Source organism: Macrotis lagotis, chromosome 1 (assembly GCF_037893015.1).
Source record: "Macrotis lagotis isolate mMagLag1 chromosome 1, bilby.v1.9.chrom.fasta, whole genome shotgun sequence".
NCBI lineage: Eukaryota > Metazoa > Chordata > Mammalia > Peramelemorphia > Peramelidae > Macrotis > Macrotis lagotis.
The window spans coordinates 254,319,582-254,336,648 of NC_133658.1; the positions used below are offsets into that span (position 1 = coordinate 254,319,582).

The 17,067-nt window shown below is 37.2% G+C and overlaps 1 protein-coding gene across 9 annotated transcripts in view; it reads right to left on the minus strand.

The window, feature by feature from the left end:
* NFATC2 (nuclear factor of activated T cells 2) overlaps positions 1-17,067 on the minus strand; it is a 204,640-nt gene that overhangs the window by 40,122 nt on the left and 147,451 nt on the right. The window lies entirely within an intron of this gene.

Sequence of the window (17,067 nt, forward strand, 5' to 3'; positions counted from 1 at the left end):
GAAAAACCTGGAAGGACTGACATGAGCTTTTACAAAGTGAAATGTACTGTGTACAAAGTAACAGTAATATTGTAAGATGATCAACTGAATGACTTATTCTCAGCAATACAAGATCTAAGACAACTCTGAAGGACTTATCTATCTCCTGAGAAAGAACTCATGGTGTCTAATAATGTTTGTCCTTCATTTTTGAAGAAGACCACAACATGAGGGAGCTGATGCCATGACAAGCACATGAATTGGATTTGAATGAAGGGGTGCTATGCTAAATCACCAGGCTCACTTTCTCCTCCAGAGATATCTGGGTCCAGTGGCTAGATATTTATCAGGATGGCTGAAGATGGCCTTGGATGCAAGGCAATCAGAATTAAGTGACTTGCCCAGCTCACACAGCTAGTAAGTGAGACTGGATTTGAACTCCTGTCCTCTTGACCCCAAGGCCACTCTATCTACTGTGCCATCTAGCTGCCCATGGTGTTTAAATACAGATTGAAACATACTTTTTTAAACTTTATTTTTCATGTGTTTGGAGGGGGTTAGTTTATGTTTTCTTTCAGAAATATGAATAAGATGTTTTGGATGATTACACATGTATAACCTATATATTGAATTGCTTGACCTTTTTTTTTTTGGTTTTTGCAAGGCAATGGAGTTAAGTGACTTGCCCAAGATCACACAGCAAGGTAATTATTATATTCTGAGACCAGATTTGAACTCAGGTCCTCCCAACTCCAAGGCCAGTGCTCTATCCACTGAGCCACCTAGCTATCCCCCGCTTGACTTTTTAATGAGGTTAGGGAAAGAGGAAGGGAGAGAATTTGGACATTATAAAAATGAATGTCAACAAAAATTTTACATGTAATTGGGGGAAAATAAAGTACTATGAATTCATTAAGATAAGAAAACAAAAACAACAATAGCAAAAAAGTGATTTACACTGGTCAATTGTTGAAGCTACCCAGAGAAATATTAAGATTAGAAAGCAGAGAGGAAATTGGCTTTGCAGAGACTTTAAAACTGGAACCTAAGGGTTACAGAGTAAAAGGTGTTATAAACTAAGAATAAAATCTTCTGTGCTATTGAGGTTTTCCTCTTCATTTTTCTGAAAAAGATGTACTTAGAAGAACCAAACTTGACATTACCTCTGTTCTTATAACTTTTTCTGAAATAGACAATCCAGAATATGTGCCGTAGACTACTGAATCACAAGGAGTCAAAGTGTAAAAGAGATTATCATTCCTGCACAAGTCCATCAGGTTTGTGGTTCCTTAAGAGCAGCAATGGTGATGATGTCATTTGAATAGTATTATTTGCCAGTGTTTTCTGTCTATGGAGTGAGAATTCCACTTTTTTAAAATACCTCTTATTTCCTACTAAGGATGCTAGAATAGAGCTTAGCTTGCTGGTTAATTATATGTGACACAGAACTGAGAAAAAGCATGTTTGGATGTCTTTAGAGTATCAATTATGAGATCAGTGTATAATTCACTAATTAGTGCCAATGTCCTATTACTCCTTACCAAGGGAAACTGCTAAAGAATCACAGTTACTACAAACATAAAGTTATCACCATTTGTGACTGAATGTTCTGAACTTGAGGAATCTGTGAAATAAAGGCCATTATACCCAACTGTGCAGGCACAGTCACACAGAAAGCAGGTAAGTGACATAATGGAGAGAATACTGGGCTTGGAGTCAAGAAGACCTGGGTTGGAATCCTGATTCAGACATTTATTATGCCTCAGTTTCCCCATCTATTAAAAAAGGGAGGAGGCCAGACTTGATGGCTTCTAAGTGTCCATCTAGCTTGGTACCCATAACCTCTGATTTAGAGCATATTGGAGCAGGACAAGTGCTGGACTTCGGAATCAAAAGTCCTAGTTTAATAATTTTGTGAGCTTGAGTGGGTACAACCTCTCTGAAATTCAGTTTTATTATCTAAGAAATGGGAATAATTATAATACTTGTACTACCTTAGCATCATAGATTTGGAGGAAGAAGGATCCTTAATAGTGATCAAATATAGCATCTTCATCTTTCATTTGAAGAACCTGAAATTCAGTATTGAAATGACTTGCCCAGGATTACACAGGTAGTAAAACAATAGAATCTGAACTCAAATTCTCTTTCTTCAAATTCAATGAGGGAACTAGGTGGTACCTGGAGTTAGGAAAATCCAAGTTGAAACCTACCTTCAGATGCTTCCTAGAAAGGTGACCCTAGGCAAGTTACTTAATGTCTGTCTCAGTTTCCTCAATAGTAAAATGGAGCTGATAATAATACTATCTCCCAGAGGTGTAGTGAGAAGCAAATGAAATTATATTTGTTAAGTGCTTAGAACTGTGTCTGACCCAGAGTAAGTATTGAACATGTCCCAATTTCCTTCCTTTCTAAAGTATAATGACACTTGCTGCAAAGATTTGTTTTGAGGTGAGAGAATGCTTCATAAAGTTCTAGCTAAATGTGAGTTTTTATTATATTTAAAATTTTATAATACTGGTACTCACAAAAATGTATTGTAGGGGACTCAAGTATATGATAGATCAAATTATATAATAGTATTAGATAAAAATACTGAGTACACATGCTTCTGAAGTTTCAGGAGGGTTATAACAAAAGCAACATTTTGTTCTGAGATAAAAGGCTTGGAAAAAGATTTCAGTCTAATATTTGATACTTTGAATTATTCTAATTGAGCACAATTCGATTTTGCTACAGTTCAGATAACTCTCCCCTATCTATCATGCAGCAAGCAAGACACTGGAGACCACAAGATTTCTAAAATAGCAACAACAGGCAAGAAAGCACTCTAAACAAACCACAGCTCACTCCCTCATCATTCTGCAACTTCATCACAGCCTTGGCTCACAGCCCCTGCCAAAAGGCAAGGTTAGTCACAAGTCAGGAACTTGAAAATAAGTTTTTAACAGAATGGAAATATAAAAAAATCAATACTTGCTGCTGGAACAAATTCAAACTTTGGAAAGAAATAAAGAAATTATAGCAATAATGAGAAGATTCAAAATCAGTTCAAGAAATCCACAACTCCTTTTTCTCTCTTTTTTTTTAAATCCAATAATCAGTAGAGGTCACTTGCAATTTATACAATTACAAGTATAATTTAGCTCTTGTTTAACCATTTTCTTTTATTATTCTCTAATTGTTTCATAAACAGCTAGGTAGTGCAGTGGTTAGAATGCCAAGTCTACAGTCAGGAACTTCCTGAGTTCAAATCCATTCTCAAATACTTACTAGCTGTGTGACCTTGGGAAAGTCATTTAATCTTGTTTGCCTCTGTTTTCTCATCCGTAAAATGAGCTGGAGAAGGAAATGGCAAACCTTTCCAGTATCTTTGCCAAGAAAACCACAAATGAGGTTACAAAGAGTTGGACATAAGTGAAAAACATCTAAACAATAAAAATTGCTTCAAGTTTGTTAAAATTGAATCCTCCAAAGATTTTAACATCTTCAAAGGCATTCATTTAATGATTGAGTCAATAACTCCCAATGCTACTCATCCACAGTTTTTTCAGATCATTACCTAGGAGTTAGAAGGGACATTGGATACCACTGATTCTGATCTCCTTATTTTTCATAGGAGAAAATGGAAACCCAGAGAGTTTAAGTGGCTTGATCAAACATGATCATATAGAAAGTGACAGAGACAGGAATTTTAACATAGCTTCTCTGGGTCAAAAGTCCATATCCCATTGGTACTCAATAGCTTCAACATAAAGGTACCAAAAATATTAATAGATTGCAAGTAAATCTTATGGACCCAATAAGTAGTCCTCATCTGGAAACCATCCTTATCCTGAAGACACAGTACCACCTTTGCAGAGCCAGCCTAAATGCCCAATGAGAAATATGCACCTGCAGGGTGTATGATGACACTGTAAGACAGATCCTTCATCTAGAAGCTTGTACTTTAAGGTTCTTAGACAGGTAGCAACAAATGTCTGGCTCTAGCCTAACAGGAACGGGTGGAGATAACAGGAGGACCCAGATCTGTAATGTCAAGCCTTCAAAGTCAGAGCAAATTATTTATGCATTCTCTTACTAAATTTCTTGAGTTCATTCCATGGACCCATCCCTTTTACTTTATTTTATTATAGCTCATTGGGGCCCAGGAGGATTTGCCAAAATTGGAACCAGACAATCCTAAAAGACATAGTGTCTCTAAGTCACCAGATGATGAATCCCAAAAGCCTCCACTCCCAACTACTGCCTTTATAAAACACCAATTTAAGAGTGATCTAAGGCTTTAAAAATATTTTTACTCAAATTGTCTCCCTTAGATCATCTTATTTGATCCTCACAACCACTTTTAAAAGAAGGTGACTAGGTAGGTATCTTTGGCAAATGGAGCTGTTGAGAATAAGTAAAAACCAGAAAATGAAGAGGTAGACTAGATCTCTAATGCACACTCTTATTTTAGCTCCTCTAGACCTTAACTTTCCAAATACAACTGTCAGAATATATTTGGCATATTCATAGGACTGTCAGAACCACTAACTCCATGTCACCTGCCTCCCAGTCCTACCATATTTTTCTTCACTTTGTTCCTTAAACAAATCACTGAGGTGTATGGATAAAAATGATTTGACACGTCATTGAATCCATGCTAAGTTTCTTCACCATCCCACTGAAAATACTGTCTTCAAATTCAAATTTAAAATCTTATTCAAGGATCTGAATACAAATCAAAAATTAAATTAAATTGAAAACCAAATCTAACTGATTTAGAGAAAAATATTATTCAGCTATTTTTGGAAACAGGGGAATTAGAAAAAGTAAAAGCACACTATCCCTTCCTTTTTACTGATACTGATTCTGCTTAAATAAAGCATGCTCATTCCCATCTCCACACCTTGATTCAGATATACTTGGCCATTAACAACATAAATAAAGATGATCTCTTTTACCTATATCTAGTCTTTTAAAGTTTGCAAAACACTTTATAGAACATTATCTTAGAGCTCAGAATGCTTTAAATGGCCCTTTCTAATTTTTTTAAACCAAAACCAATACATCTTTCAAAGTACAGTTCAATACCTCCTACTACATAAGATCGTAGATTTAGAGCTGAAGGACAATGAAGCCAAACCCCGCCCCCCCCCCATTTTACAGAGGAGAAAACTGAAGCAAACATGATCATTTGATATGATATATCACCTACCTCATACAATTAACACTTAATCATACAAGATCTTTTACTAATATCTAAATTGTTTAATCTATTGTTGTTCAGGCATGTGCAACTTTTCATGATCCCATTTAGGATTTTCATGAAAATATACTAGAGTGGTTTACCATTTCCCTCTCCTGCTCATTTGATAGGTCATATAGCTATTAAGTGTCTGAGACTGGATTTGAACTCAGGAAGATGAATATTTCTGACTCTGGGGCCAGAACTCCATCCACTGATCAACTAACTGCTCCTCACACTAGTTGTCTTTGTTTATTCTACTATGAGCTTATGATATTAAACAAAATTGTAATCTCCTTACAAGAGATCATGGTTGAGTTCAAATTGGGCCTCACTTACAAGCTGTGTGACCCTGGAAAAGTCACTTAATTCTAATTGGCAAGAGGAGGAGAGGAGAGGGGAGGGGAGGGGAGGGAGAGAGAGAAGGAGGGAGAAGAAAGAAGAGAGGAGAGGAGAGGCTAGGGAGAGGAGAGGTGAGGAGGGGAGAGGAGGAGGGGAAAGAAGAGATCATGGTTTTACTCTTCTCAGTTTCTTCCTACAAGCCTCCTGTGCAATATAGCCTAGGGCTGAGCATTAAGCAGACACTTCATACTTCTTTAATTTACACTGTATTAAGAGTGAACATCCTGTCCACCCCTTTCAACAAAGCACTTTCACTGATAATTATACCTTTTTAGAATTGATTAGGTAGAGCCTGAGGTTTGTCACACATAGTTAAACTCTCTCCACCTCCTCACCAAGACCCCTTCTAGTTGCTGCATTGATTGAACTTGGGCTGTTGAATTCATGATGTTTCACTCAAACTGTATGAAAAAGTAAAGACTTCAGGAAGCAAGTCCAAGGTCTGGGCCTCCATAGAACTAAGAACTCCCCAACCTTCTTACCAGCAAGTTGTCTGAGGTTACAAGAAAAATTATAAGCAATATCACAAACAGTCAACAACTTTCAAAATGAGTAAGCATCACTAGTTCTGAAATTTTGGTTTTAAGTAAGAGGCAAAGGTGATAAACAGTATAAGAGCTTCTGTAAGACAGAGATGACAGAATAACTGGTCTTTGTGTCTATTCACGAAGAATAAGCAAAACCTCAACATGGAGAGACCTCAAACATGTTCTGACTCCACAGATATCTTCAAAGACAGCTTAACTTCTCCCTTGTAGAGGAACATTATGCCAGTTTTCTCTGATCCTTAAATTCAAGCTCTCTTCCTCTCAGACTCATCCTCTTCTATGAGATCTGATATTGCATTCCATCATGATGTGTTTTTATAAGGTTTTGATGTTAGAGTGTAGATGATATTAAGTTTTAAAAATGGCCCAGGCCATGGCACTGAGTTTTCTCGTCACCATCTGGGACTCATTCATTCTGACAAATTTAACTAACTTATTTAGAGATGAATGAGAATCAATTAGCATATTGGATTGAGAACTGGTCAGAACCAGAGAGATCTGACTCAAGTCTTGCCTCTGACACATGCTAGCTATATGATCCTGGGTAAATCCCTTAGCCTCACATTGTTCTAGACATCCATCTAAAGACTGTAATTTACAGAGAAGATACTGGCTCACATCCACAGTGGAAGTTCCTCATCAGGAATTTTCTATGCTGATGATATTACTGGTCCCAAACATATCCTCTTCTTTCTAAATAAGAAACAACATTCACCTCACTGAATGTCTTTAACCTAAAGTTCTGGCCAATGAAGTATGACTTTGGACTAAACAAATACCACCTCTCCAAGAAATTGAATATGACTCCATCTCAAGCAATTTGCATACATTAATATGAGTATTTAGTATGAGAGTAGGAGGAGGGACCATCCAGGGAGCTGAGAAGCATGTTTTCATTTTAGGCTTTTCATTCAGAATGTCATAAACACAGGCATTATAGATGAAAATATAGTAGGCAAATTAAAAAGACAGATTGATGGTTGTAACATCTAGACTAGTTCAAATGGGTTTGTTTTATCTTCTTGGATGGGGGGGCAAGGGAGAAGATATATAAAAAATAAGAAAAAAGATGAAATAATTAGGGATCCATATCGTATGTTGTTTCAAACTAATGGCATGAAGCACATACTTTGAATCATAAGATCTAAAACAAAACCAGAGACCAGTCGACTTTCCTGTAAGGTATAGGTTATAGACTCAAACTTTGGGGTTCTCTCAAGGATTAAAGATAATAGCTATTGTAGAAAAGAAGTTAATATATGAATATAATCATATTAATACATAAACTAATGTATATGTAATAGGTGTATTCACATGTTAAATAAGATGCAAATATACTTGGTGAATACATGTGTGTTTATATGTACATATGTTGTTGTTCAGCTATGTCTGACTCTTCATGATCCCAGGGACCATAGTACTTCAATAATGAACATAGTGGTCTGCCATTTTCTTCTCCAATGGATTAAGGCTAACAGAATTTAAATGACTTGTAATTATCTGAATCCAGATTTTACTTCAGGTTTTCCTGTCTCCAGACCCAGTCCTCTATCCAATGAGCCATCTGGCTGCCTCATCTATCTATCTCTATCTATCTATCTATCTATCTATCTATCTATCTATCTATCATCTATCTATCTATCTATCTATCTATCTATGTGTATATATGTGTGTTTGTATGCATGCATGAATACATACATTTATAACCCCAGATCACTCAAAATGTATTGATTTTCACAACCAGGTCTTAGTACTCACACACTTAGTACACACAGTACTCATTTCCAGTGATCTAATTTGAACTCAGGAAAATTTTCTGACTCCAAGCCTAGCACTCTAGCCACTGTACCACCTAGCTGCTTCAGAGGGAGGTGCTGCAGATAGGAAAAATAAAGGCCAGAGAGTGTGTGACTTGCTTATAGTCATACTATTAGTAAATTTTGGAAATGGGATTTGAAACTAAGTCCCTTCTGATTCTGAATTCAACATTTTTTTTCAGCATTGTGCAGCAAATTGAGTGCTAGACTCAAAGCTATAAAGACCTGAGTTCAAATCTTATTTCTGATACTTAATAGCTGGGAGATCTTGGGCTAGTTTTTTAAGTTCTCCGAGCTTCTATTTCCTCATCTGTTAAAAGGTAATGATAAAAGTTGTAGTAATATAGCTCAAGTTGTTGTGAAGTTCAAAGGAGATCATGAATGTGAAGCCCATGACAACCTTTAAAATGCTATATAAATACCTCTTAGAATACCAGGTTCTCTCTTTGTATGGTAGTAGCTTAAAAAATGGGATGATCAAGAGGCTGGTCATAATTCTGCATTTGTCTAGTTTAGAAAGTGATCTAAACATTCATGATTTTAGAATGTGTTAAGAGAAAGAGAGCTCACTATTAACCCTGAGGACTAAGAATTTCAAGTGAAAGACCCCATTATAGCCTGTTAGGAATATTCTCAAGTTCTATAAATATTGCAATTGTTGCAATCATTTGAGAAGACCAAAAGTTGCACTGATAGACCACTGGTTGTTGCTGACAAGTAATTAAGTAGGTCACTGCCTTAAAGTTGTTGCTCCTCCTCAAATAGTAATCTCTTTTCCTTTCATCATCTCTATTGCAGTCCATCTTATATACACCTTTCCCACTTAAACTTCCTACTATACAAGTTTGATCTTTTCTCTTCCCTGATTAAAAGCTTTCAATATCTCTCCACTGCCTGCCAAATAAAGGCCAAGCCTTCTGAGCCTAGTATTTCCAATCTTTCAGTGTGTCCTTCACTGTCCACTAATTACTGTAGCATGTAAAGTCCTTGAGAACAATTTTAGTTTCCAACTATTCCTTTTCATATTCTTTAGATTTCATCCCAAATAAGTCCTTTGTTGTTCTCCCAACATACCCCATATTTACCCACTTTTGTGTCTTGTGTCACACTATTTCCTAAATGCCCAGCTCTAACTGATGAAATTTTATCCAACCTTTTGAGTTCAACTCAAATTTCATGACCTCCATGAAGCCTTCCCTGATTCCCCTAGTCAGAAGTGTACCATCTCAGAACTCTCTTCACACTCTGGTTTTACCTCTATTTCTCATTTATGCTTACATACGTACAGGCTTATCTATCTTATCTTCCCTTCTTCCTTTAAGTGCAAAAAATGATTCATTTTTCTTTGTATCCATTCAGAAACAATGTCCTTCTTGCATTTTTGTTAAATGAAAGAATAATTTCATCCTGTTTTGTGGCCTCAAGGTGATCAGTAAAATGTGGTTAGAATCTCAGATTTAAAAGGAACCTCAGAGGTCAAGTTGCCCTGAGAATTAGTCAAATGGAATATCTAGGTGTTGAATATTTCCTATTATTCCTAATAATTCCTAATAATAGGAATAATAATAAATCATTTATAGAGCATATTAATGTTTACTTTGTAATAAGCAATTTGGGAGGAGATATTGGATAAGATGGCTCCTGAGGTTAACTTATGACTATAAAACTCTTGGGATCATCTCTGTAGAGCAGAAAGGAACCATTAAGGTCATCTAGTCAACTGCTTCATTTTATTTTATTTTTGGAGGCAATCAAGTTTATATGACTTGTCAAGGGTGACACAGGTAGTAAATGTCAGGTATCAGAGGCTGGAGTTGAATTCAGTTCCTCCTCACTCCAGGACATGTGCTGCTCCCCCCATCCCCCCCCCCCCATACACACTATTTCATTTTACAAAGAAGGAAACTAAAGCCCAGAGAGGTTAAATACTTGCCTGAGGTCGCATAAAGAGGTTGCAGGACTAAGATTTTAACTCAGATCCTGTAGCCAAAAGCAAAGGACTCAGTATTCTTTCCCTACCTTTCTGGAAATCTGCTTACAAATCATTTACAATATAGTACCCTGTCAATAAAATGAATTTTAAGTATCTTTTCTGGGTTCACATACATAACGCTGTCAGAACCAGGGTACAGAAAGTCTGTCCTAACACTTAAATCTAAGCATCTTAGCATTATATATTTCCACACTGGAATTTTTCTATAACTCTGATAAGTATAAGCAACAGATGCTCTGATTGTCAAGCCAGTTGGAAACCATAGAAAATTCTCAAAGCCAAGCTCTGCCATTTCCTACATCCTTTCCTTCCTTTTCTGACTTGACCCCTAAATTTTCAGCCACCATTAACTATTCATCCCAAGTGAGGGCTAGAGTGTAGCAGGGTGAGCAAATAGTTATAAGTGAATGAGTGGTCTCTCATGATTATGAATCTTTGTGGTTTGGTATTGATGGCAACAGGGAGCTCCCAATAAAGAAATAGAGCTATTAAAAATTCAGCTCTGAATGCTTATTCAATCCTTAGCCAGATATGCTTTACTCTACTCAATTTCTACAAAGCATATCTTTATAGTCAATAAATGAGAATTTATGAGAACTGAATGTTGCCATTAATGATGAATACAAAGTACTTGATTGGAAGGGACTTGGGTAGATCCAAAGAGGCAGGATCATTTGTCATGTAACAAATCTAGATCTAAAGAGGGGAGTTTCTAAATAATTATTCTAAGTATATGGTATAAGATCATATACTTAGATCCAGGAAAAACCTCAAAAGTCATCTAATAAAAAGTCCCTCATTTTATAGCTAAGGGTACTGAGACCCACAGAGCATAAGTGACATTCTATTATGCCACTCTTTGATGCATCCAGTAGGTCTAAACAGAGAAATGAAGAAATTAACAAGGAATTTCTTTTTCATTAAATGAATTTCTCCATTTTGTACCCAAAATACTGACTCACTGGTACTTTAGTTCTCTATTGACGGCTATTCCTAAAAACACTACTGCATACTGGCAATTTTGACTAGTATATGTTAGTCATGGCAGATCCTTCCCAGAAGTATACAGGAGCTCAGACATAGAAGAATATTTTTGCATGTTTTCAATACCCTGCGGCACCTTCTGAGTCTGGGGACTTCATTTTATTTCAAAGGGATTGCTAATGAGATAATAGGATCAATGCCTCCAAGAAACTCAAAGTTTGCTTTGCCCACTGTTCTAGTATTTGAAACTAGGTGTGGGTGTTCCAGTATAGAACACATAGAACTTTAGTAAATTCATGAATCAAAATCAATGGAAGAATACATGGTGAACCTAAACAGGTTGCAACATGGTACTTAAAATAACTTTGTGTACAAATAATGGAAGCTAGGAGGGTTGGGTGAGATATTGTGGTGAGTTGTCTGCTTCAAATGAGGGCTTCAGAGTTTATTATGGAATCAGTGAAGATCCATGGAAGGTTTTTGAAAAGGGAGATGACATAATCAGTATCAGGCTTAAGGAAGGTAAATCTGGCAATGAGTTTTAGGATAGATTGGGAGTGAGTGAAAACTGGAGGCCAAGAAATCAGTCTGGAGACCATTAAACTACTCAGATAAGTACTTGAACTAGGAAAGTAGGAAAAGAAAGGATTGAACAGAAACAGGATAGCTGTAGCACAGGGGATTTTTATGTTTTTGTGGGTCCTGGACTGCCTTGGACATCATCTGGTGAAACCTACTGCCCAATGTTTTTAAATGCATGGAAACAAAATAGATAGAATTGTAAAGGTAACCAATTATATTGAAATAAAGTTGCAATTTTTTCCCTTCCATCTAAGGTCACTGATCCTTTGAAATCTATCTATAGACCTAGACCAAAACCTTGATGCTAGAATCTAGATAGTGTGTCAACTGCTTGGATATGAAGGAAGAAGAAATCAAAACTGACTTTAAGGGTTTTGAGTCTAAGGGACTGAAAGAAAGGTGCTGTCACTCACAGAAATAAGCAAGTATGGGAAAGAGTAATTACAGTATGGTATAGAAAATAGGGTATTGTTCTTAGAATAATGAAGATCTGGATTCAAATCCTTCCTCAAACACACTGTAACTGTGGGCATGTCACTTAATAACTCTGTACCTTGGTTTCCTCATATGTAAATTAAGAAGGTTGGTTGAAGTTGATGGTCTCTCACTCTAAGTCTGATTTTCACATTCCTCATTAGGCTTGGTCAAGAGTCACCAAAGAATTTAACCTTTTTTGGGTCAGTTCACACTAGATTGACTTGATAAATCCCAGTATAATGGGGTTAGTGAAGCAAGGAGTTTGACATTCAGCAGAAAAAGAGCATAGTCTAAGGGGATTTCTTAGTTGATTACAGGCAAAGTAAGATGCAAATTGACACTTACTAATATTGAGTCAATTGTAATGTAATTGCCCCTGACAGAACATGAAACTGTGTACCCCTTTCCCCTAAAAGGAGTGGGAAAGTGGCAAGAGCTAAAAGAGGGAGATTCACATTCCAAACTCTTCTGGGCATGAATTTCTCAGCACACTAAAAAACTTGAAAAGCAGGGGGTTGGTTTCTGTTTTCCATCCCCAGGAACAGCAGAGCTTGTTACCACAGCTGAAATCTGACTGTCCTATGAGTTAGCAGAGAAGTGAAGGAGAGCTGGTTGCACTCTTGTTTATAGAGGGAAACCCAGCCTGTCAGGCCAGATGGATTCCTGGGCTAATCCCTTCATGCTTCATGCTTTCCACCAACCCCGGCCACTGAAAAAGGCTATCTTTAGGAGGAGGGGTGTGTTTGGAACGGAGCAGCTGGAAAGTGGAGGACATTTGTGCCAGCTTGGCTGTATTGCTGGGGTGGAAAAGAGAGAAGGTTTCTCTTGGGTCCCCCCTGAAAAATTAGAGTGTCCTCTTCCAAAGGAAGCCTGGGCCAAGCACAACAAACAACAACAACAAGGGGAAAAAAAGGAAGAGAGATGGCTTTCCCCAACTCTCTGGGCAGCCACATTCAGTTCTGCTCAACTCGCTCTATTCTTCTGTGCTCCAGAGATGGATTTCACAATGGTTTCCATAGAACTTGCCTTTGCTATCATAACAAAGTTGATGGGGAGAGTCAAATGCCAGGGCAAGCACTGATTTCCGAAGACAAGAATATAAATTTTCTACTTCCTATATTGGCCAGCACATTTTTGACTTGATGCCATAGATGGGGACTCCCCAGAAAAAGAGAGCATCTGCCTTTGGGCAAATGCTCCAGATCTGGAATGTTTTCCAAATAAAATCAAATAAACAATAGATCAAATGCTTACTGTGGACAAAAAAGTAGAAGGCATAGTCCTAGCCCTCTGGAAGTTAGTTGTGTAGAGAAAACACTCAAATAATAAGAACAGGAAATTTATTTCAGTTTCAGTGATAAACCTACTAAGTTGAAATGAAATTCAAACTAGGGAGATAGGAGGCTAGAATGAGCAGGGAAAGTTTCTGGGAGAAGCAGACACTGGTGGTGGAACTTAAAAGACATAAGATTTTAATACTTGGACCAAAACATTCAGCCTGAGATCACTGTATGGTAAAGGTTGTTAACCATGCCTGCATTATTTATACCATCCATACACTTTACCCTACAGAAAACATTGAAGGATCATAGGATAACAGGTCTAGAGTTGAAAGTTATCTTAGAAGTCAGCTAGTCAAATCTTTTCTTAAAAGATAAGTAAATTAAGATCCAAGGAGGAAAAGGGGTTTGCAAGTGATAGAAAAAATTGAAACTTTGGTCAAGAACCTGATTAAACAACTCTGTGTGTGTGTGTGTGTGTGTGTGTGTGTGTGTGTGTGTGTGTGTGAATATACCTACCAGATGGCTCTCTTCAAAATCCCACCCTAGTTACAGGCCACCATCTTGATGATTTTGATATAATAATTATAGCTTAAAAATTGAAGTTTTCACCTGGCTTTAGAGACCTTTCTCTGCATTATAGATAAGGATTTTTATAGAGGGTAAAAAAATGTATCAAGAATGGAATGTAACCAACTCAGCAGGAGTTTAAAAAGGCAAAAATTTAACTCAGGATCTGGAAGCATCATTCTGAAACAAGAATAAAGAAGAACATCTCCAGAGGAAAGACTGAGGCAGGCCAGAGTTGCAATTAAGTCAGACTCCCTTGAGTTTAACTCACATCCAAAAATGTCTATAGGTGTGTGCAGCACCAGGTTGAAAATTGACCAGTAACAGATGCTCAAAAGATCTCTGGGATTCCTCAATTCTAGTCAGAAGTCAAATAGGCTAGTCTCTCCCAAAAACGTACCATTTCCCTATTTATAACCTAGACTCTGTTCTATTGTAAAAAGACAGTTGGAACAAAGCTTAAGTCCCTTTTAATTTCTACACCCAAACACTCACTCCAATTCAGAGTTAATGGTTACTTTAGTTGTTGTCTTTATGCAGTAAAATCAGTGAAAGTTAGTGGAGATAAAGCTTAATTGACACATTTTGCTTTAAACCTAGATTAATAAAAAGTTAAAGATAAAAGGAATCAAAAGGCTCTTGGGTTTAAATTTCTTGTTTTACAGAAAAGCAAATTATCCCAGAGAGGAAATGACTTTTCCAAGGTCATACAGTTAATTAAGTGGAGACCCAGAAGAGATCAAGCAATTTAGTCAAGGTAGGTAAGAAATGGTAGAGTTCAGTATTTTACAGGTTTCTGGGTGCTCTGATTTCAAGCTAAGGCTTCTTTCCATGCCGTCATACCTTTTATGGAAGCCCAATAAATGAGAGTGATTACCAGGATCACACAGATGATAAGCATAATTAAGATATGAACCATAGTCTTCTGACACTAGTAATCAAATTTGTGTAATCTGTGAATGAACTGATCTAATTTCACAGAAGCTCATCATTAGAAAATTGATCACCAAGTTACAAATACTTTTGGATCTAACAATTCTCAAAAAGCATTTCCTAATATATGGAGGAGTTGACAAAATGAAATCACAAATATTTTGAGATATGAAAGAAATATTATTATGCTAAACACTTTGCACATAGTAGGCATTAAGTAAATGCTTTGTGAATGAATTAACAAACAAACAAATGAATGAATGTGGTTGATAGGGTAGAAGAGTCTATGATCTAGACTGAGTAGTTGGACTCAACTGGAAATTTGAACTGTGGGAGACTGAAATTACTGCTTTTGTTTTATTTCTAAACAGACAGAGAACATATTCTGCCACCTCCTCCTCCTCCTCCTCCCCCTCCTCCTCCTCCTCCTCCTCCTCCTCCTCCTCCTCCTTCTTCTTCTTCTTCTTTCTCTCTCTCTCTCTCCCCCCCCTCTCTCTCAGAGTTAAACTTCCTCAGCTCTTTCAAATAATATGAGTAACATAAGAATTCCAGGATCAAAATAGTAGTGTCTTTCTTATTCTTTTATTTTTACATTCATGACAAGAGTGAAGTTCTTTTTGATTTCAGAGAAAAGACACAGTGGGCCTGGCAGAGAAGTTCTGAGGAGTAAATATAAGTTCTTCTCAAGATTATTAGTTTCCTTCTGACATATACTCAAATTTTCTGCATTGAAAGCTATCTCATAGATACCCTAGGCCCATCCACATTTGAACAGAATCTGTTACAGACTAACCTGAAAAGTAGTCATCTACCTGAAGTCTTCTAGTGATGGCTGTCTCTCAATCTCCCAATAAAGGTCATTTAATTTTTTGGACAGGGAGAACTATTAGAAAGGTTTTTCTTAGAAAAAGTTAGTCTGCCTCTCCACAATTTCAAACCAATGCTATTAGTTCTGTAAATAAATCTACTATATCATAATTTTTCATATATTTGAAGACACCTCTCATGTCCACCTCCTCTTCTCTAGTCTAAACTTCCCTTCTTCTTGAACCAATTCTTGTATGTCTATAATTCCTTCACCATCCTGGTCATCCTCCTCTGAATGTGCTTCTTCTTGGGTCTTAAATTTAAACCTGAAACTTTCCTTGGAGGTCATCTACTCCCACCCTTTCATTTTACAGAGGGAGAAACTGAGGTGAAGAGAAATGGTGACTAGCCCAAGGTCAAATGTATAATAGATTATAGGATGGGATTTGAACCCAGGTCATCTGATTCTAAATCGACAGTAGCACCAAGAAATGAACACTATCTCCTTCTACTTCCAACAGTTCAGGTATTGAGAAGTGATAGAGGAGAGTGGAGTCAAGATGGTAGAGTGAGGCAATTTTGCCTTTACTCCTCTACAACTTCCTCCACAACAACCTAGAAAGCACACCAGACTAAGTGATGACTGAGAAAATCAAGAAAAATTCACAGTACATCATTTTTCCAGCCCAGAGATGCTTAGGAAGATAGACACAGAGGTATGTGGACATTGGGATAGGGGATGGCCAGGAGCACAGTGCAGCAGAAGGGTCTATGGCTATGGCAGCATCAATAAGTGCTTAGAATATTTTTGGCATCCAAGGATTATAAGGAGACTGAGCACCAATGAAGGAAGCACTTAAGCAGAAAGCCATCCCTGGGGATCCCTATATAGCCCTAGAAGTAGGAATTGGTGCCATCTAACAGTTCTGTTAGTCACCATTCAATCCTAGATCACAGTTTCAGGGTAGAGAGTAGTCAAGACGGAGCTGGGGTCCTATCTATTCTGGAACAAGTCCCAGAAATATAGCTGTGTGACTCTGAGCCCAAGAGCAGAGGGAAGATTTAGTTCTAACCAATAGCCCACACATAAGTCTAAAGAGGAATAAACCAAGGAAGAAGTCCAAAACCAAGGGGAAACTAGAAGAAATGAAGAAATAAAAAAGGAACAAAAACATTTTAAATAAAAGTAATGGAGGAGCAAATGTAAAAGGAAATGAGATCTAATGTAAGAAAATTATCAAAAAAGAACAAACATGGGGCAGCTAGGTGGTGCAGTGGATACAGCACCGGCCCTGGAGTCAGGAGGACCTGAGTTCAAATGTGACCTCAGATACTTAATAATTACCTAGCTATGTGACCTTGGGCAAGTCCCTTAACCCCATTGCCTTGCAAAAAACAAAACAAAATGAGAACAAACAGCTAAATTATAGAAGTATAAAAAATACTGAAGAGAATAATTCTTTAA